Source organism: Peromyscus leucopus, chromosome 19, assembly GCF_004664715.2.
Source record: "Peromyscus leucopus breed LL Stock chromosome 19, UCI_PerLeu_2.1, whole genome shotgun sequence".
Taxonomy (NCBI): Eukaryota; Metazoa; Chordata; class Mammalia; order Rodentia; family Cricetidae; genus Peromyscus; species Peromyscus leucopus.
Window position 1 is genome coordinate 7,675,562 of NC_051079.1, and position 22,363 is coordinate 7,697,924.

Below are 22,363 nucleotides of genomic sequence, written 5' to 3' on the forward strand. Positions count from 1 at the left end.
CCTCCTCCCACCCTACACTCAGGACAGTGTAGCACTGGGACTTCCCAGTCTGCTGACCACAGTCCTGTACCCCTTCTGGCTCCTCCTACCCTATACTCAGGGGTAGCACTGGGACTTCCCAGTCTGCTGACCACACCTGCTCACCCTTCGCTACACTCAGCAACTGGACTCCCCAGTCTGCTGACCACAGTCCTGTACTCATTTTTCCTGAGTCCTCCCACCCTACACTCATGGCAATGTAGCAGATTTTCTTCCTTTCTCTCAGAAGGTTGTTTTGAAGAGCTCTGTTCTTCGAGGTCCTTACGAGGCAAAGGATCTCAGAAAAAGGTCTACTTGGTAGTAGTGGCATAGCATTAAGGGAGTCCGTTTGATTGAGCACAGGCTTTGGAGCTTGGGGAAAGCAAGTTCTATGGTTTGCTTCCCATTCCTGAAGACAAACTTTCTAATCCAGACCAGACAGACAACCTTGAAAAGACAAAATACACTGTTCAGTATAATTAATATACTGTGTGCATTTTTCTTTTCATCAAGAGGCAGTGTTCTTGAAGTGATTCAATTTCAGGACAAGTATTCAACAAGTAGAGAAAATTCTACTTGTTTTTCCACTTAAAGTGGACTTCTCCACTACATATTTCATCTGCTTAATTTTGAGAAAGAGGCCTTGGTCTCTTTGTATATAGGAAGCACATATATATAAGGTGGGGTGGGTGGGGTATAGGATATTCATTTTAAGAGAGAGGTAGGCAGTTCAGCACAAAGTTTTATGAAGTTCCAGGTTGCCATTTTTACTTCCAGTCTTTAGGGAGTTATCTTTCTCTTTCCCCCATCTCTTCCACTTTCATTCATTTTAACTTTTAGGTAAAATCTTACAAATCAGACTGTCCTAGGACTCCATATATTGTCTAGGCTAGCTCAAACTTGACAAGCCCCTGTCCTGGCCTCTGGAGTGTCAGGACTGCATCTGTGTGCCATCAGTCCTGGCTACTACTCAGTGTCTTAACCAACTTAACCAGTCTGAATTCCTCTGCCATTCTCTCTCCCCACTGGATCTGCTTGTTGATTTGAATTATCCACCATTTTCAAAAACACATTGTTCTTACCGATCACTGGTGTTTGGCTGCCGCCATTTCTATTCTAATTACATTCCTTTCTATGGATAAAATTATCATTTATTCTGAACAGTCTGTGTTCTGGTGACATCCAACCATTGATCAGCTCTTTATTCATTCGCCAACTGTTTTCATTTCATTCTTCCTTCCTACCTGGTGAAGCTGAGAATATGAATTTCTGTCTATAAATAAAACCAACTGTACAGCAGATGCACCTGTACAGCTGCGGCCATGTTTGTGCGTCGTACACAGAGGATGTCACTTGCTGCACAGTGGACTTTGCACGAAGTTTGGGTCACACAGCCCTAGAAGTCCAGAACTAATTTGGGAGATGTTAGAAGAAAGAAGCAAAGCTGTGAAATTCTAGCGTCGTGGATGGAAATGAGTATTTTCTCCTGTTGGTAGGAAGATGCTCACTTTTAATACAAATAACAGAGAATTGCCCACAGCAACTTCCTCTCCGCTCACACGTTCAGCATTCAAACATCCCGTGCTAACATAATGGATGACAGCCCTGTTCCTCAGCGCTGGCAAAGTGAAGACAGACCTCCACAAGGCTACAATGTACATGTATGTGTGCGTTTTTCTCTACAAATCTGTTCCCCAGTGTCTTAAAGTTGTTAAAGATGCTCACTCTTTATGCTGCTCTCAGCTAGTGCTCATCCCGAAAATGTAAGTCAAAAGTCGACAGAAAACTCAGAAATGCCTGAGATTGCTTTCCTACATAGCAGGGGCCAGCATGCTGTCTGGGTTTGGGCTGCAATATGGTGAAATCTGCTTGCTTTCAATTATTCAAACCCGCTTATATTTTTCATGCCAAGTTGGGTAGGTTTATAGTTCCATGTTTTTTTCCAATCCTAAAATGAGATGCTTTGCATAAATTACACCATCCCTGTGCTACTGCGAGGAAGAGTACCTTCTAGAGCCTTTTAAGAAATTCCTACGCTCCAAAGCCAGGGATTTCTTCCTGTTACTGACTAGGTAAAACTCCTGCCTCTCGCCTCCTGATGTTCAGTGGCTTGTGCCTAGTGTTCTTACCTGGCCATGCTACATGTAGTAAATTTCCTTTCGGCAAGAACAATATTCCTTAGCGCAGGTCCCTTGATCAAGCAGTAATTTCATGGGTCACAATCTGTTAACTGATAAAACATAAAGAAAACAATCAGGAATTGATTCGCTGATTTCAACCTCAGCAGGCTGATTCTGCCTCTGCTGCTGTTCTCTGTGCTCACAGCCCTAGCTGCTGTGTGTGCTGGTCCATGTGCTTATGTATTTATTTTTACCCTCAAGCACTAGCTCTGATTGCAGTGATTGAAGGCCTTGGTTGTCAGGCTAATCTGAGAAATAGTGAAGTCCACATCTGGTTGGTCCTATGGCAAATACCCGGCATCACCCACCAGCCCCTGCCTGTGGCCATGGCAGTAGACCTATCCAGGAATATGTTTTTTTCCCTCTCATTGACTTTTTAAAAAAATCCCATGAAACTGGGATTGAGACCCAGCAGGTTAGGAAGCATGCCAGCATCCTGCTGAGTGAGAAGAAAAGGCTGAGAATAGGAAGTATATTGACCCAATTCATTGTGCAGTGAGCCCAGAGGTGCTGGAACAAGTGGTGGAGGTGTTGCTCTGTGAAGACTTTTAGAGCAGGAGATGCAGGACAATGGGGGACACATGGAGCAGGGGTTAGGGGCTGAGGAAGACTCTGTCAGCTACTGCGCTAGAATATGCTGTGGCAGGATCCCCTTCCATTGTTTCTTTCTGCTGAGCTGATTAAATAGCCGCATTCTGTGTTAATTTCTTTCTTTCTTTCTTTTTTTCTTTTTTGGTTCCTTTAATTGCTAATGCCTATTTGAAATAGTGGGACTTCCAGCTGCTGGCTTAGAATGAAACAACTTTAGGAAACAAAATTAATTGGTTCATTCTTTGTTTGTGTACATAAAAATTAAATGAAAGGTCTTAGACTGTGTTATTACTCGTGCAAAATATGCCCAAATTCCTAGAAATAATCCAACATAGATGACTTAAGATGCCTTTGACCCTCCTTTGTAGATAAAATGAGCTTTGTAAATAAACATATTTTGTATTAGTTACTTTTTGTTGCTGTGATAAACTATCATGACCAAAGGCAGTTTATGGAGGAAAGAGTTTGTTTTGGCTCACAGAGGGAGAGCCTGGGGCACATGCAGGGGGCAGAGTGCTTCAGGATGATATTCCCGACTCCACATATTCTTCCTGGACCAATATTTGGGGGCTCACAACAGTGGGGAAGAAGAATGCTATCACTCCCAGTGCTATTGGGAAAGACCCTCACAAGTGCTACTGCTACAGAGACAATCCTGCTTGGGACCCAGCAGGTCCAACATAGCTAGTTGTCCAATCAGACTGAGGACAACCTCAGTCCAGTTCAGTAGAATACAATTACCCTGTGGAACCAGATAGACGTCCCTGGCAGCCATGCTCTTACAATATCATAGCGGGCTAGACCTACTCAGGCCTGGAAAGGGTGACATATGTGTCTTCTTGGGAGAAGAATGTTGTTTCTATGAAAACCAATCAGGGATTCTGAGAGAAAAATGCTAGACACTTGTTAGAACAAATAAATGCAAGAGACAAAACCAAAGGATCTTACTGGATTGAGACCTGGACCTCTTCAAACCCATGGCTGCTCCCCTCTCCCCACAGGACCTTTGATTATGATTCTCCTAACTCAATTGTTTGGTCCATGCTTATGAAGCTTTAACTCATGTCATTAGAAATATGGCAGAAGCAGTTAGCCTGCAGGTCCTCTGCTAGTATCAGAAAGGTCAGAAGGTATCCTGACAATGAAGAGGAGGGGATGTGGCAGAAATCCTTCAAACTGCCACTTGTTGAGGACAATAGAAATTCCTTCCTGTTGATCTGCCCCTCCCACCCCTTTGGGAAAGCCCTGCCCAGCCATTTCGGTTTGCTGCCAAGTACCTGCTTTCATATTTCTACTTCCTATTTGTTGATGGTTGCTCTTCTGCATATAAAAGACTGGTGAACCCAAGGTTTAATAAATTTTTTCACCCCAACTTAAAATGGCTCGTGACTCAGTTTCCTAGAAATTCTTACAAAAGCTGCACAACCAGCAGTAACTATATTTTTTACTTATCTGTGTTTTTGAATGGCATATTTGAGGTAGAAAGACATGAAAGATGGATCTTAGATAATTAAGAATACTAAGCCCAATTCTTGACCATCTTGTGGCTTGACTAGTTAGTACTGGTTTTGTGACCTCAAGCAAGTGAATAAAACACTATCAGACCATTCCCTTAAAACCTGGATGGAGGGGCTGGAAAAGAGGTTTGTGGTTAAGAGTACTTGCTGTTAAGAGGATTTGGCTTAGAAGCAAAAGTCTCACAACTGCCTATAACTCTCTTTTGGCCTCTTTGGGCAACTATGTAAACTATGTATACAAGGTATACATGCACATACATGCACAGACACACAAAGAAATCTGCAGGAACAATGGATGTAAACATTCATAGCAAGTCTTCTTTGTTGCCTGGCAGTTCTACAGTATAAAGTCTGGAGAAGTGTTTGGAATCTCTACAATTCCGTAGAAATTTATATGGCTTAACCATTCAGCAGATAGCCATTCAGCCCCTTGTATAAATCCAGTTGGCTTAAGCGTGTTGGAAAACTCTTAAGAGAGGATGCAGAGGCTGCTTCCTGGTTATTCTCCCAAGGCTGTCTTAGGTGGCATTACCCAGATTTGATTTCCTACTTTTCTATTGTTAGCCTATTTATAGAGAATCCTTTTCTCCAATAAAAGATTCACATTATCAAAGCTCCAAGGACAAATTTACAAAATCAGAATGTCAATTCATTACAGCAAGAAGAAACAACTGCTGTGCCAGCTGAAATACACATGCAGCCATGCTTTTCTGTTTCCTCCTTTCTCTCATAGACAGAAATACCCAGAGACCCAAGCTGCTGCTCATATCTTCACAAAGGAGTAGGCACTACAACACCAAAAAGGCATCTTCTCTGGCTGCTTCTTCTGGAATGTGTTCTCGAGTGTACATTTGCTTCAGCAATTCCGTTTTTCTGATATGGACAATAAGCCCTTGCCTCTGAAGGACATTGAACAAGCAAGATAATGGAAAGCAAAAGACAATTATCTCTCCTCCGGTTGTACCTTACTGAAGAGCCAAAGGCAGACTGTTCTTGATCTCACCCTCCTTTGGGGGAAAACCACTTAGAGGTCAGGTCAGCAGGGGCCACAGAGATGCTAGACAGGGGAGGGCAGGGTAGTGCTTGGTGGGCAAGAACTCTGCCACTCACCTGCCCAGGAGCCTGTGGGCCATCAGTGAGTTTTACATAATCATTTGGTGTCTAAAATGGGGTGCTTTGTATCTTCCCAGGGGAACAAAGTCTTCAGACTCTGCCATGGTGCGTTGTCAATGCACTGACTATCAAGATCTGTGGTCTTGACACCATTGGTAAAATCACTTCTGATTCAGGCTTGGGGTGGAAAGAGGGAGGGAGGGAGATGCTCTTTAGATTCAGACAATGTGAACATTGCTCTAAACTGCCAGGAGAGCATGGTTTATCCTAATCCTAAAGTCTGCATACAGTCAAAGGGACTCTTAGCAAACTTGTAAGATAGATAGGGCCTTTCCCCACAGGAAATTAGGGAGCTAATGTGCAGCTAACCAGATACTCGCAGAGAGGCTCAGAGTTGATTGATTGGATTTTGCAAACTAAAATTCGTACTCATGTCAATTTTACGATGCTTTTCAATCTTTGTCTAAGACGGCAACATTTATCTCATTTCCTAATTCTTAGGAGAAATTTTCCTATTGAATTGCACTCCTGTCTAGGAAAGATATTCAAGCAGGCCTACCATCAAGCATTCTGATGCCATTGTTAAGAGTCTAATGTGGATGGGGCTGGGAAAGCCCAGGAAGCATCAACCTACACTAAGAATTGCAGTCAACTAAGAAATGTTGAGAGTGGAAGAAGTACATTTTCCCAGAGACATACATACTAATTAGTTATCCAATAGCAAATGGATACATAGCCCTGAAAACATACATACAAGTAATACACAAACTGAGTAGGTAGTACTTATGTATTTGGGGGATATATTTCATATATTTGTATTATATAGTATGTGTGTTAACAATTAATTCAAAGATGTCATGAATTTAAAAAGACCAATAGAAGGTATGTGAAAAGGTTGAAAGGGAGGGAAGGAAGGGGAAAGGAGGAAGGAAAGTGTGTGTGTGTGTGTGTGTGTATTACAATCTCAAAAAATAAAAGAAATAATTAATAATCATTTAAAATTTCATTTTAAAAAGTAAAATCAGGGTAAACAGAGGTGGTTTTTCTTCTAGAATTTACTAAGAAGAAGGAGTGGTAAAATAGAAAAAGAGGTCCTGAGCCTACAGGAAGCAAGGGGTATACCCTGAACATGTCCTGAAGGAAGCCTCATCTCTTCTCACTTTCCTCCCTCCCTTCCTCCTTTCCTTCCTTTCTTTCCACTTTTCTCTTATGCATGTGGGTGTGCATATGTGGGGAGCATACATGTTTACATGTGTTTGTATGTGTACATGTTGTGGAGTATTATTTATTTATTTATTTATTTATTTATTTATTTATTTATTGGTTTTTCGAGACAGGGTTTCTCTGTGTAGCTTTGTGCCTTTCCTGGAACTCACTTGGTAGCCCAGGCTGGCCTCGAACTCACAGAGATCCACCTGGCTCTGCCTCCCGAGTGCTGGGATTAAAGGCATGTGCCACCACCGCCCGGCTGGAGTATTATTTTTAGGTGTGTTACATTTGTTAATGTTGAGGAACATTTGTTTAATGATGCAAAGATATGCTGCATTCTTTTATGTTGCATTTGTTTAAATGTGAAATTGTGTGATTTTGCCTGTCTAAAACATCAGATTGGTCTAATAAAGAGCTGAATGACGAGGCAGGAGGAAAGATAGATAGGCTGGCAGGCAGAGAGAATAAATAGGAGAAATATGGGAGAAAGGGAAATTGGAGAACAAGAAAAGAAGGAAGAGGATGTTGGGGACCAGCCACCCAGCCACACAGCATGACACAGAATATGAAGTAAAGAAAAGATATACAGAAATAGAAGAAGGTAAAAGCTGAGAGGCAAAAGGTAGATGGGAAGTAATGTAAGTTAAGAAAAGCCGGCTAGAAACAAGCCAAGCTAAGGCTAGGCATTTATGAGAAATGTGTATTCATTTGGGAACTGGGCAGTGGGCCTCCCAAAGAGTAAAGAGTAAAAAATAACCAACAACATGTATATGGGTATATGTGCTTGTGGAGACCATAGGTTGCTGTGGATATCACTCTATATAAATAAAACACTGATGGCCAGTGACCAGGCAAGAAGTAGGTTGCCAGGCAGGAAGTAGGTGGGACAAAGAGAGAGGAGAATTCTGGGAAGCGGAAGGCTGAGGGGAGACACTGCAGCCACCGCCAGGAGAAACAACATGTGAAGATGCCGGTAAGCCACCAGCCACGTGGCAAGGTATAGATTTATAGAAATGGGTTAATTTAAGATATAAGAACAGTTAGCAAGAAGCCTGCCACGGCCATACAGTTTATAAGTGATATAAGCGTCTGAGTGATTATTTTATAAGTGGATTGTGGGACTGCGGGGCTTGGGGAACCTGGAGAGAAGCCCTCTAGCAACAAATGGCGCCCAACGGCTCGAGTTTCCACCTTAAACCTGAGAATGTTTAATAACCAATTCTAAACAGAGCCAAAACCAGGTTCCTGCTTCTTGTCTCATACGGGCAACTAGACGCCACAAAACGCGGGTTTGAACACTGGCGGGTTCCTGGCATGTGCGTTTGACCAGCAGTATGGCAGAAATGAGGCGTCTGCCAGCGGCACATTATGCTGTGTGGCTGTGTGGTAGATTTAGTCTTTACTATTATTTTAAAAAAATTAAAAAAAAAAAAAAAAGGTTTCTGGGCTACACACTACTTTGATAAAAGCTTAGACCCACTTTTTCTGAGACTTGATGACTCCCAGAGCTGGCGGAAAACGTACCACTGCCCTGTTGGGAAGCTGAAGTGGGCGGAGCCAGCAGCCACACCGCCGTTTCAGTCTTAGAATGGTACAGTTTAAACCAATAAGCTCAAGGTAATATAAAAAATAAGCCACATAAAGATGGCTACCACACAGAGAATCTGGATTATGTTCTCTTTGATATTCGGAACTGAAGAAAAACATTTGATTACAAAAGCTGTTGAGTTATGCCAAAATGTATATTTTAAAGGTACCTTGACTTCAAAATTTGGATATAAGGATATGTTACTTTGGAAAAGAGGTTTTGCTTTTGTTTCCACAGAAAGCCAGAGACTGTGGATTTGTTCCAGATTAAGATACATCAGGTTTCACCAGCCAAGACCCCCTGAAAGGTCTCCGATGACACCATGGCCCAGATGATCCAACATCCAGAGCGGTTTCAAGGCAACTGGTTCACACAATACAGCCTCAAGGACTACCCCATAGGCTTAAAATTTTCTTTGCTTCCCATAAGATACAGCGCCCCCCTCCAGCAGGAAGTAGTAAGAGATGCTACGCCCAAATTCCCAAATATACCAAGCTGGCTTTAGAGGTGGAATTGGCTCACTCCCCCTCTAAACCCAGACATATTGCTTTAAAAAAAAAAATGGTTAAGAGATTCTTGTGTCCCAAATCAGAAGAGCCCTCTTGTGTGGGACAGAGAAAAAACAATATTTTTATTTAAAACAGGTTGATTATAAATGTGATCTCTTTCTAAAAAAGAAAAGGGGATATGATATAGATATATAAGAGGATATAGAGATGATAAGATAAAAGGGTAGATTAATGAACCTACTTTTAAAGAACAACTTGCTTAAAATGTTTTACATTGATATAGATTTTAGTTTATGTTTAAAATGTTTTACATTGGTATAAATTTTAGTTAATTGATACAAACTTGAAGTTAATTTTGTTATACTGTATATATATATTTCTATTCTTGTTTGAGGTATTATGTTTAACTCATTTAAAATTGTAATGGATAATTAAAAATAGATTAATAATCAGTCATCTATGATAATCATATTTGTATCCATGTTAGTTAAGTCTTCTAGGTATACATAGATATATTTCAGATAGATAGTTAATCTTCAAACACTTCATAGACCTAGAGAATATGGCATTTAAATAACTTAAAATTCTGTTGATGTGAGACACAATTGCTCCTGGCTGCACCAATTGATCCCGAGAGAATGTTGGGCTTCTAAGACATTTCCATTTGGAAGTTTGTCTTTTTGGCACAAAATGGCCTACTGGGCAAAGAACTGCCCTTGCCTTGATGGCTAACAGTACAAATGCAATGGTGTCCTTTCTGGACAAGCGGGACACAAGGAAAGTGACCACTGTACTCTGCAAGACAGGGTAAGATGGTCTTTCAGAAATCCTGCTTCTGAAAATGGTCTGTCAGATACTCTAGGCCTGTAGCCAATTTGAATGCACCAACAATGCTGAGAAACATTAGGTGACTATCAAGGCTGCCAGCTGTCTTGGTCTACTCTTGCAAGATTCCTGAAAGTTTCTTGCATCCATCTACCATTTCTCAGGTACCATTATGTTCCTTCTCAGGTCTTTGATGTGGTTAAAAGACTAGATAGTTGTAATTTCCTCAGTTATGATAAAAGATAAGTTAGATATAAAACCTTAAACTCACAAATATAAGATAGGACATCTTCTTTAATATTGTAACTATAATTCTTGCTCGGTAATTGTTTTGTTATATGTAATTTTACCATGTTAAAGTTAAAACCTTCCTTTTTAAAAAAAGAAAAAAAGGGAAGTGCTGTGGATATCACTCTATATAAATAAAACACTGATGGCCAGTGACCAGGCAGGAAGTAGGTTGCCAGGCAGGAAGTAGGTGGGACAAGGAGAGAGGAGAATTCTGGGAAGCGGAAGGCTGAGGGAGACACTGCAGCCACCGCCAGGAGAAACAACATGTGAAGATGCCGGTAAGCCACCAGCCACGTGGCAAGGTATAGATTTATAGAAATGGGTTAATTTAAGATATAAGAACAGTTAGCAAGAAGCCTGCCACGGCCATACAGTTTGTAAGTAATATAAGCGTCTGAGTGATTATTTTATAAGTGGATTGTGGGACTGCGGGGCTTGGGGAACCTGGAGAGAAGCCCTCCAGCAACAATAGGTCAATATCAAATATCTTATTCTGCCTATTGGTTTTTTGAGACAGGGTCTCAGAACTAGCCAATTGGCTGGACTGGCCAGCCAGCATGCCCCACCCCAGAGACCTTTCTATTTCCTCTTCCCTATTGCTGGGATTACAGGTGTGTACTGCCATACTTGCTGTTTTATGTGTGATAATTGCTGAGAATCTGAACTCAAGTCCTCAGGATTGAGAGGCAAGGGTTTTACCAACTGAGCCATCTCTCCAGTCTCTACTTAACTTTCATTGAAGAATATATAGGAGCTTGTATTGCAAAGAAGATGAAATGAAATGACTTGCTAAGGAAAATAATCTGACATAAGAAATATTGTGGGCATGAGACATTGCAAACAGTTTGGAAGTATCTATTGAAGTAAATAAAGTTTCCGCCAATAGATATAAAATGTGCTGTCTCTCATGGAAGCTATTTCTTTAATACACTTCCCCACCTGTGGATTCATTCATTATTCTCTCGCTCAAGCACCAAGCTGAACACATATGGACAAAGTTAAAAAGTTGGCCTGAATTATGGATGTTGCTTCTTCAAGAAACTGTCATTTGAACTGAGCTGCTGGAAGATATCTCTATAAGTAACTGTTTTCTCTCAGGACAGACTTGGATATCTGAGCTAATCAAACTGAAGCGTATTCAATAGATAATTTACTTACTTTTGAGGTTTTAGTGAAGTAAATTATTTTATATATGTTACTTTATTTAATGTTCTAGCTGTTGAAGAGCTTACGTAGTCAAGGTATACAGAATTGGGAGGTAATGAAGACTGAAAAAATCACATTTAAAGGTGCTGGGGTTCTTGTGGTGCACTTTTTTCCTTTTTGATAGTATGTTTTCAGGTTGTTTTATTTTTACTGCACTTTTGCTATTTCAACTTCTGTTTCTCTGGTAAACCAAGGACTTACACAAAAAATTTAAGGCGTAAGGGATGAGGCAGCACCTCAGCTGGTGAAGCTCTTGTTGCACAAGCACATAGACCTATGTTTGGGCGTCCTGGCACTCTCATGATCGTCAGGCATGGAGGCTTGTTCCTGTAAATCCAGTATTAGGAAGGTTGAGAGAAGAGAACCTCTGGTATTTACTGGCCCACCCATCTAGCCAAACTTAACACATTTTCAAAACATTAGGTGGGCAGTGATTGAAGAAGATGTCCCACATCACCTATGGCCTCCACAATCATAAAAAAATTGACAAGTCAACATAAAATATTATAGAAGTTAGTGTAGATTGAATAGTCCACTTAGAGATAGTCAGGGAAGGATGTGATCCCAAAAGATGAGAAGAGAAGTCAGGGTACAGTGTTTGATGAGGACTTTTGCTGCTCTGTGTGCTCTTAGGTGATCAGGTATTTTTAAATTTTGTGTTTAAAGGCTAGCAGGAACACCAGCAGGAGAAAGATAAAAGTATGACATATATCTGTGATTTACTCAAACATTAGAAGGTGCAGGAACAGCTAAGAAATGCCTTAGCAAAATTCTAAAATAAAATTTTAAAAGAGCGTAGGTGTATTTAAGGTTTATTTAGAACATGAAAAGGGTCCAAGGTTGGGCTCAACTTGAAGCAAGCAGTTTTGATGTTGGTAATTACATAAGCGAGAACTCACTGCCTGCCAAGTAGGCCAAGAAGGTGAAGAAGGTCAAGTAGGTCAAGATGATTGCGCTCATTGATCTTCCAAGGCTGTGACAGAAAGCATCTGACAGAAACAATGGGAGGGAGAAAAGGTTTGTTTTGGCTCAGAGTATCAGAGGAATTGCAGCTCCTCACAGTGAGGAAGATATGGGAAGTTCCTGGTGGCAGAGGTATCTTCCATCTTGGCAGACCAGGAAGTAGAGATGGTCAGAACCAAGGGCCAGGTTCTCATGTTCATAAGGTTAATCCTAGTGACCTAATCTGACAGCTCGGCCCCAGCTTCTGAAGACTTTATGGAGTTCAGAATGGATCTGTAATGGAGATATGGCATCCAAAACATGACCTTGTAGAGGACAGCTCATATTCAAACCATAGCAAGAATCATTGACTTGATATCTCTGGATGCACATCAGCCCTTCCAGTAAATACTTAACCCTGTGATTCATTTCTCTTCTACTGGCATTGGTGATGTTATGAAAAATGTACTTCAGACAGACGTCATATAGCACTGAAGATACTGAAGATTCATAGCAGATACTGAAGGGGAGGATTCCTTTCAAGTAGATTGTCAGGTAGGTTAACTCTGTAATGACATCCAAGTAACTCTGACACAACATGATGGCTATAATCAGGAGAATCAAAGATAAAGAAAATAGCCACCCTCAGCCATTCTTGGCCAAAACTAACATCCACATAGTCATGCAAATAAGTAGGGTTGATAATTTCTTTGTATCATATAATGCATTTTCATAAGAATATTCTTGCTTATTGGAAGCTAATTCAGATGAAATAGTATTTGTGTTGTGGTAGTGTATGCTCTATCAAGGCTAATCATTCTACATTTCCCTCAGGATTTTCAATAGTTATATGAATTTGGAAGTTTTGAACCAAAAAATCTGCATGGCTGTGTTTGTGAGTCTGTTTGTCTCAGTATTTAAGTGCCTTTTTAAAAGTATTTTCCAAATGGATTTCAAAAAAATGTTTGGACAAAATACTTCATATGACTAGTGTGGAATGTAACTCCCTTGGGATCTTTAAGAGCAAAAAATACAAGGTTATTCAATTATTACCTTAATATATAAATATATAAACAATAAAAAATTGAAAATACATGAGATTTAATTTAATTACTTAGCAGACTCAATATATTGTGTTAAAAGGAAATCAAAATATAAAATGTTTCCTATTGGAAGAAAATATGGCTTCCCCTCCAACCAGGAGAGAATGAAATTTGTTTACTGAGGTAAGGAGAGTGTTTGTAGGAAATGTGGTCTCTTTTATTATAAAAGGGAATCTGAATCACACAGAGAAATGAGTACTCTTATTTGTTTTGAAATTCACATTTTAATCTTGTTACATCATCTGGGCAGTTGAAGTCTGTGACTGATGAAGCTCCAAGTGCCTTTTTGGTCTGGAGAATTCTGAGAAAAACAGTCTGGAGCACTGTCCCTAGTGTGGTATTTTACCAAAACCTTTCTATAGAATTAGATAGTGTGAATACATGGCAAGTAAAGTGGGACACACACCGACATATCCTTATTTGCAAATATAGAGCTTTAAATTTGCTGAATAATTTATGTCTTGTGCAGAATGGGGACATGAGCAGTCATCTAACTTGTGTTTTTTGTCTTTATGACTTCTTATCTAAAGACATCTCGTGGAACAGTTTTGGAAAAAACAAACTGATTTTCTTGGTCAGCATTTCAAATAGCAGAATAAGGAGTCACCACATACCATTGCTTCTGAAGTGGGTTCTCTTCCACTTTGGCTGTGCAAAATGCAAAGGCAGTCTCATTCCTGACATGTCTATACAGTATTGACAACAAAGATATACGAAATGACTTAATGCGTTTTCCATCTCTTTCCCCCATTGGTGTTATCATTTTGGAGTCTGAAAGAAATCTCTCTCTGACTTTTAAGAAAATTCTTGGTTATTTGTTGGGCATTCATCATCCTTCCAGTCTCTTAAAGCAGAAATTCAGATTCTGCCTTGGTTTGTAGAGTGCATGTTTGCAGTATGAAGCACATAAAATAATGTCAGATATAATGCCATTTATATTATATAATATCATTTATAGTTGTGGGAAGTGTGTGTGTGTGTGTGTATGTGTGTGTGTGTATTTTAATGAATTTTGATCTCTTCCATACATAACTGATAATAATAACAGAACACAGGTATTTTCTCAAAGATATGACATTTTAAAATAAAAATTTTGACAGTTGAGTATATCTTTTCAAAACAGATATGAGGTAGTCTCATCAAGGCAGTTTTAGCTTTGTTCGAAATCCATTTCTAAAGTAATTAGTAATGCTCTTTCAAAATGAGAAACAAAGAATATACCCTTTAATATGACTCCTTGCCTTCTAAAGAGGTGATAGGAATATAGCATTGTTCTCTATTTTTGTGCTATTTCATAACCATAATTTATACATACAAATCCCACAAGCATATGTGAGTAACAGGTGGCATTTATTAAAAATCCACATGCTGTCTTGGGTTGTGTCTTTTTGCTTAAAGGCAGGAAAATGGATTTGATAACCTTTCAAGATCATTTCACTTAGAATCTTCAAAATTAGAATCCGGAATGTTCTCATTGCTTAATGTTTGTTTATTTTTATTTTACTATTAGTTTATTTTTTCTTTTGGGACTGGTGATTTTTTTCTCATCCAAGTTACTTTTATTTTTGCAATATTTAAAAGTTAAAGTATAAATCATTGTGGCATTTCCTCCCTCTCTCTTCTTCCTCCAGCCCTTCCCACTGCCCTGTCAAATTCATGGTTTCTTTTTCTTTAATTATTATTGTTACACACACACACACACACACACACACACACACACACACACACGTGCAATTTACTGAGTTCATTCATTATTGCTTGTGTGTATATGATTTCAGGGCTGACTATTTAGTATTGGGTAACTAGTTAGGTGTCACCTTCTTGGGGAAGTAAAATTCTCTCTCTCTCTCAGCAGTTGGTAGATGGCTGTACTTCTTTGAGGCTGTGTCCTATGAGAGTTCCCCCTTTCATGTTAGCATGTCCATTGGTATTGTCATGGTTCAGGTATCATAACGGCAACCATATTGTTGAGATAGTTGTTTATTGTTTATTTTGCAGGTATACCTATTTCAAGTAACAGAAATCTATCTTGAGTCAAAGTAATAATAACATATGGGCTCTATGTGAAAGGGTGGGGTCAATATTGACTTAAATAGTTGTAAAGTCCTTTATTTTCAGTGGGTAGGTTAATTCTCTTTCTAATAAGACCACTTTGAAGGGCGTTCCCAGCCCAGAGCTCCCCAGGAGATAGGCCATGGTATTATTCCTGGACTATGTACCTTTTCAGTGAAGCTGTTGATTCCCATTGGATGCCTCACCATTCAGTTCCTGTCTCTATTCAGTTCCATTTTCTGCAGTCTTCCTCAAGTTTGGATCCGAAGGACACTTTGAAATTCACTTCCTGGAGGCAAAGGGCATCTGGTCTACAAATATGTGTATCTGGAGTGATCTCAGGAGTTTATATCTAGCATAGGATTCAGAAATGGATCATCACAGCTACAGTGTACAGTGTACAGTGAGGTACAATGAAGACCCCATTGATATTGGTAGGTAGCCCATAGGAAGTTCATGACCCACTGTAGAACATTTTAAAAATGCATACATTCATTATAAACTGGAATGAAAATCCTATCAACAGAAATATATCAGCAGTGGCACATCATAATTTCTTTAAAAGTTTCAGGAATAATCTCAAGGAAGGTACAATTTGTACATCCTGAATGGGAATAATGGGGATAAAGAGAATGGGTAGTTCTTGTACCCAGAGGGCTTCATTGAAAAACACATAAATTAACCCAACATCATGAAGCCAGAGAGAAGGAAAAACAAAGAACCAGGCTTTAAACTTCATTTGTAGAACAACGTATTTCCCAAGAAAGCTGAATACTCATCCCTAACAAGTTGTGATGCCATAGTTAGCATGACTTTGGGCAGAGACATCTGGACTGATGTCTTTGAAAGTATTACATTCTCAGAAATTGTGAATAATATGTGAATTTACATGTGTGAATTATAAGAAAAGTTTAAGGGAGTCTGACAGAGAGCAACAGAAAAACATTATTAACTTGGAGATACATGAATAAATTAAGCTCCCTAAAAAGGTAAGTATTTGGACAAGTATGAAAGTTTTGTTCTCTACATGACTCATGAAATTAACAAATTAATTACTAGTCCTGTTTACTAATATTTTTGTGAATTTCTTTTAAATTATGAAGTTTGATTTCTGTGTAATATTTGAGACTAATGAATTTAAAATAATTATTACTTATTATTTGAGGCACAGAATGTTTAGAAATTCTTTCATTGACTCTCACAGAGCTGTACTCCACTAATCTCTAGGAGCCCCTTAATCCAAGAAAGCTGGCAATCAAAATATTAAAACCAAAAATAGTGAAGCAGAAAATGAAGGAACAAATGTCTTATGTCACATAGAAAACAAAGAGTGCAGTGAAACAACTGAATAATTCCTTCTCTGTAATTGCTTTAAATGTGAATGGAATAATCTCCCCAGTCAAAAGACAGAGGCTGGCAGCACTGATAAAGCACCTTATGACTCTTTTCTATAGACTTGAAACTGATTCTATAACCAAAGGCAGAAATGGATTGAAAGTGAAGGAATTGAGAAGGTGTTCCCGGCAAGCTGTCATCAAAGATGGGCAGCCATCCTAACATAATTAAACAAGGGGGCTGTTTCAAAATAACAGTTGAAGAATTCCATACCTAACTCATAACAATGGACACAACAATTGGGCAGAGGAGAAGCACAGAATAAAACCTTTGATTAACACAAAAGAAGAGTACACATGAAGTCCAGAGATGAAACACTTTTATCAGCAGCTTCGCACACAGACACCTAGGACATTTTCCAGGAAGGACAGTATGTTAATTCCTGGAAAGGAGGGATAGTCACAAAGTATCTTCCTAGTCACAGCATGATGAACTTAACGCAAATATAATTGGAAGGTAGGAAACAATCAAACAAGACTTGTGGTGATTGAATTAAATACCTGAACATCAATAGATCTAAGAAAAAAAATCACAAGAGAAATTAGAGAAGAAAAAAAAAGATAGATGAGCCTTAATGAAATATACCATACAATGTCTGAGACACCACTAACGTAGGGATAAAGGGAAAAGGTAAAGTATAAATGTGTGTATTGAACAGCAATGAGCCACCCTTGGGCCTGCCCCTGGAACGAGGTCCATCTACTTTGGCTGTGCTGTGTGTCTGTTGTGTCATGCTGTGGGCGTGGCTGACAAAGAAGGAAATCAGGAGTTCACTTCCAAGGAGAGCCTGTCTGATTCAGCATCGATTTTACCTGACACCCCTGAGACTAGTGAGAAACCGCCATCACCCCAAACAAATAGTTCAGGAAAGCAATCTGTGAGTGGGACATTTAAAGACAGAAAACACGATCTCCATCTCATTCTTCTTGTCTTGTGGTGAAGTTATTTAATGTGGAGAATGAAGAAAATGATCAGGCCTTTTCAGAACCAGGAGCATCTTCCAAAGAAGAAAGCTCTTCAGAGTTCCAAGAAAGTTTGAAACACACACACACACACACACACACACACACACACACACACACACACATACACAGAATGAATCTGGAAAAGGTAGCTTGGAGAGTATCAATACATGTGAATCTAAGTCATTTGATACTGGATCATCCAGTGCCTTCCAAAATGGTTTTGTGAATGAGAATACTAAAGAAAGATTAAAGGAAAAAAAAAAAAAGCAAAATTGACAAAGCAGGTTCAGGAAGAGGAAGACCTTCTTCAGAGGTTAAAACTTGTTGAAATCTATAGACTAAAGACTAACCTGACTTAGAACTGTTGATAAAGAAGTGGAGGAATCCAGCAGTGGCTGCTGTCTGAGCTGTAGTCCGTCATGTCTGAGGAGAGCGAGTTGACAAGCTGCTGCGCTGTAACATGAGTGAGGAAGAGGTTACAGGGGTTTGATAAGCTTTTGTTTATTTTTTTTTCTCCAGACTTCCCCCTCCCCTCTTTTTGGGGTGATAGAATCATACCCAGGGCCTCAAATATGCTCTGTTCCTGAGCTATACCCCTACCTCTGCTACCTTTGAGAATTACAATGTGAAAAGACAAATGTGCTAAAGGGAAGAAAGATGTAAAACTGTTGTGGCTTAGAGAAAGGTATCTTGAACAGTTTAGGATATTCTGATACATAAAAAAAAATTATAAAAGGAAGCTTAGTATTTTGGATATGTTTGCTAAAGAAAATATTTAAATATTAAAAAGTTAAATCATGAGCCGGGGTGGTGGTGGCACAAGCCTTTAATCCCAGCACTCAGAAGGCAGAGGCAGGCAGATTTCCATGAATTTGAGACTGACCTGGTCTACAGAGCAAGTTCTCCAAAGCGCTACAGAGACGCTGTCTTGGAAAACTAAAAAAAAAAAAAAAAAAAAAAAAAAAAAAAAAAAAAAAAATCATGTTTAAAAGGAAGTTTGGATAATTCTGGAAATGAGGTAAATATATTGATTTTTTTTTGTGGCAAAAGGTTTTATATTCAGTGTTAAATGTAGTCTGAATGTCTAAACCTCACCTGGCCTAAATGTAACCTGCCCCTCCTGAGTTTATGAACCTTGCCTTCATCTGTTCAATATATCTTTCCATCAGCTAATCTATTGAGTAATTAAATGTATATGACCAAAATATTTCTAAAACAAAAACAAAACAAAATCAATGAGCCAGGTAGTGGAATATAAGAAAAGATAATCCGGCCAGGTGATGGTGGCACATGCCTTTAATCCCAGAAAAGGCCTGATCTCTATGAGTTCGAGGACAGCCTGGGCTACAGAGTGAGTTCCAGGAAAGGCACCAAAGCTACATAGAGAAACCCTGTCTTGGGAAAAGAAAAGAAAAGATAATCTGATGAAAGTTCCTTATAGTTCCTTATATACATGTATGGAAATAATAAAAAGAAATTGTTACCAGGCTCTGGTTGCCTAAATTGGCCAGGCTTAGTCACGTGTCCTCAGTTAGTCAACCAGAAGAGCTACATTAAGAGTAAAAGCAAGGGAAGGTGAGGTTTTCTAGTGTTTCCACACTTGAGAGAAGACCACAAAGATACAAGGCCCATTTCAGCCGATTTCTGAGATCTTAGTGGGTGTAAGGTTTAAGCAGAAGGCAAGAGACAGTTGACATAAGCAGTTCTGGTGCATCTGTGACTGTGCTCATCATCGACCACCATTCCTTGGGCTCTGCTTTCCAATGAAGTGATCAGACATGTTGAAAATATCTTTCTGGAAGAGTAGTTTCCCCTCTGACTGGCCCAGGCTTTAGCGGCTTTTTACTTCCTAAGCCAAGATTCCTGGGGGAAGGTTCTGATTTCTTGAGGTCTGTTATTTCTAAAGTTTGATAGTCCAAGGAGGGAGACAGGAATTTCTCTAGTATTTCCTTATACTTCCCGGGCAAGTCAGTTTCAATTCCTCTTACTTTGCATAATTAAAATATCCACAGGAATCTCTGCAATTTGCTCAAAGTAAATAAAAACACATGCTAATGATAAACATACAAGTAAGTAGAAATGATAAAGCTTCTTGCTGGAAGTCTTTCTGGAGATAAGCCAGTCCACTTCCTTCATTTTCTAGATAAGAAAACTGAAGCTTGAGTAAAACAAATAGCTTTCCACAGCTCTCAATTTCTGCTGCTGCCAGAACCGAGAACAGTGTTCAAGATTTCTGCTCCCGGAACACTGCTTATTCACCTATCCCATATTTTGATGAAATCAGTATATTCCTTAAATTTTCCCACTGACTCGAGAAGTCAGTTTCCCAAAATACAACTTTAGAAATGTTTGCTTTCCATAAGCTACTCATGATACTTTAATGAACAAAGTATTCTTCTCCTTCTCTAAACAAGTGTTTCAAACAATACAAAATAAGAAAAATTTTACAACAAGAGAAAAGACTCAAATTATTAAAAATCAGAAATGATGTTGGGGAAAGTAAGTAATGATTCTACAGAAATGAAAAAGGAGCTGGTTTTCCATGTTTCAAATGCCTAGGACAACTGCAGTCCTTTGTGGCTATGAGGATGCAGGGGGTATGTGGAGTCTGGGGATAACTATGCAGACTCTAAGACAACTACAGACTGCTATCCCTATGAGCAGTGTTTACACATTTCCAGCAAAATCCTGTGAACTGAGTCCAGCAGCATACTAGGACAATTATGAAGCATGACCAAACGGGGTTTATTCCTGGACTTGATGGATGGTCAACAAATTTCCAGGTCTATCTCTGATGCCTCTGCTTTTTTTATTTGTCCTGAGCAAAAAACATCTGGTGCCTTGAATCTTTTGAGACCCAGTCAACTGCATGTTTTGTTCTTCAGGTTTGAGGCTAAGCTGGGATCTTGATCGTGCCAAAAATGATGAAGAAACTGTTTAGTTTGATGCAGGAAAACATAGGTTGACTATGTTATTAATCAGATAGAAACTAGTCTTGGCCAAGAGCCAAGTCTCCTAAACCTCATGTAAATTCCATAGCCATATCCTTTCTTTGTGAATACAAGGAGGCAGAGCATTCCTTTTCTCATGATCTTTTCTTGCAGAAAATTGAAGCACTTTTTATGTAGGCATTGGACTGAACATCCTGGCACTTATACTTTTCTTTGGAATCTTAATCATCTCAGGTCCATTTGGGACCATACCCTGTAGTCTCTCCTACCATCATTTATGGGATGTCTCTTCCTATGGGTTTGGCTAGACAAAATAACCATAGATCACATTCATAGAATAAATTGGAAAAGATCTTGACATCCTCATCTCAACTGACACATAAAGTTGTCATTTGGCAATGTTCCAACATCCTTAGCTCATACAAATTCCTAGCAAATTAGCAACAGTTGAAAGCTGTCTCTGCACAGTAAGTGCCATTCGTGAAGGAAAACCTCCTGCGTGAAGTGAAAACTAGCCCACTCATTAGTGAGAATGAGAGCTTCCCCTCTAGGATCAATACAATTTTTAATAATTCTGCTCACCAAAATTCTAGACTTTGTAACAAGAAAAATTAGAGAAGATAAAGACACAAAATCTGTCAAAGTTGGAAAAGGGAATGCCAAGTATGTCTGTGTGACATGATCTTAGATCTGGAAAACTTCTACAGAGGCCATATACAGTCTGGTAGTACTAACTAAATTCAGGGAAGACAGAATGATGAACTCAACATAAAGTTAGTTGCATCTCTCCTCTATAGCCATGAAAAACCCCAAAAGGAAGTTATCAAAGAAATGTTATTTGCAATAAATAATAAAACAGGCAGGAGTTAACTGGGAGAATGAAGAATTTACATAATGAAATTGACAAACATTAAAAATAAGATATACACAAACACCAAAAATAAGATATACACAAACACCTTCCATTTTTCTCAACTGAAAGAACTAATAATATTAAGATATCAATATTATGAAAGGAAGACTATAAATTTGGTGAAAATTTTAGGTTTTATTTTGCAGAAATCAAAACACAAAACACACACACACACACACACACACACACACAAAACAAAAACAAAAACAAAAATCTCATCCTGAAGTTTTTGTGGAATTTGACACCAATTAGTCAAGACAACTTGAGGAAGAAGAAAAAAAGAGATGGCCTCATAGTAACTGATAATACTACAAAGTTATGAAATGAGAACAGTGTGTTTCTGTCCTGAAGACTGACCCAGAAGCTGGAATCAAGTTAAAAAGCCCAAAGTAAACAATGGCCTATATGGACAAAAGGTTTCTGAAAAGTTCCAAGCCTATTCAGGAGAAATAACAGCATTTGCAACATTTGGTGCTTGGGAAACTGGATATATACAGGTGGTAATATGAACTTTGGCCCTCAATCTGCAAAACACAAAATCCATGTGAAAACAGACTGATGATGTAAAAATAAGACCTGCAACCATGACTCTCACAGAAATAAGCAAAGTCAAACATTCATGGCATCAAATTTCACAATGATGTCTCGAAATCATGACCAAAGCAAAGAGAGCTGTGGGAAACAAAACAAAACAAAACAAATTCCCAACAACCAACCAACCAACCAACCAAAATAAACCCGGAAAAATAGCTTTTTGCTAGGATGGCTCCAAAAGCAAAGAAGGTAGCTCCTGCCCCTCCTCCCCAAAGCTGAAGCCAAAGTAAAGGCTTGAAAGCCAAAAAGGCAGAGCTGAAAGTTGTCACAACACAAAAAGATCTGTGTCCACCTTCCTGAGGCCCAATGCCCTGAGGCTGTGGAGGTTGTCCAAATATCCTTGTAAGAGTGGATCCAAGAGAAACAAGCTTGACCACTATGCCATCATCAAATTCCCCCTG

General features: G+C 39.2%; 1 pseudogene; it reads left to right on the plus strand.

Annotated features, from left to right (window-relative positions):
- Nucleotides 1–15,514: 15,514 nt before the first annotated feature.
- LOC114708622 lies at nt 15,515–17,863 on the plus strand (annotated as a pseudogene).
- The last annotated feature ends 4,500 nt before the right edge of the window (nt 17,864–22,363 follow it).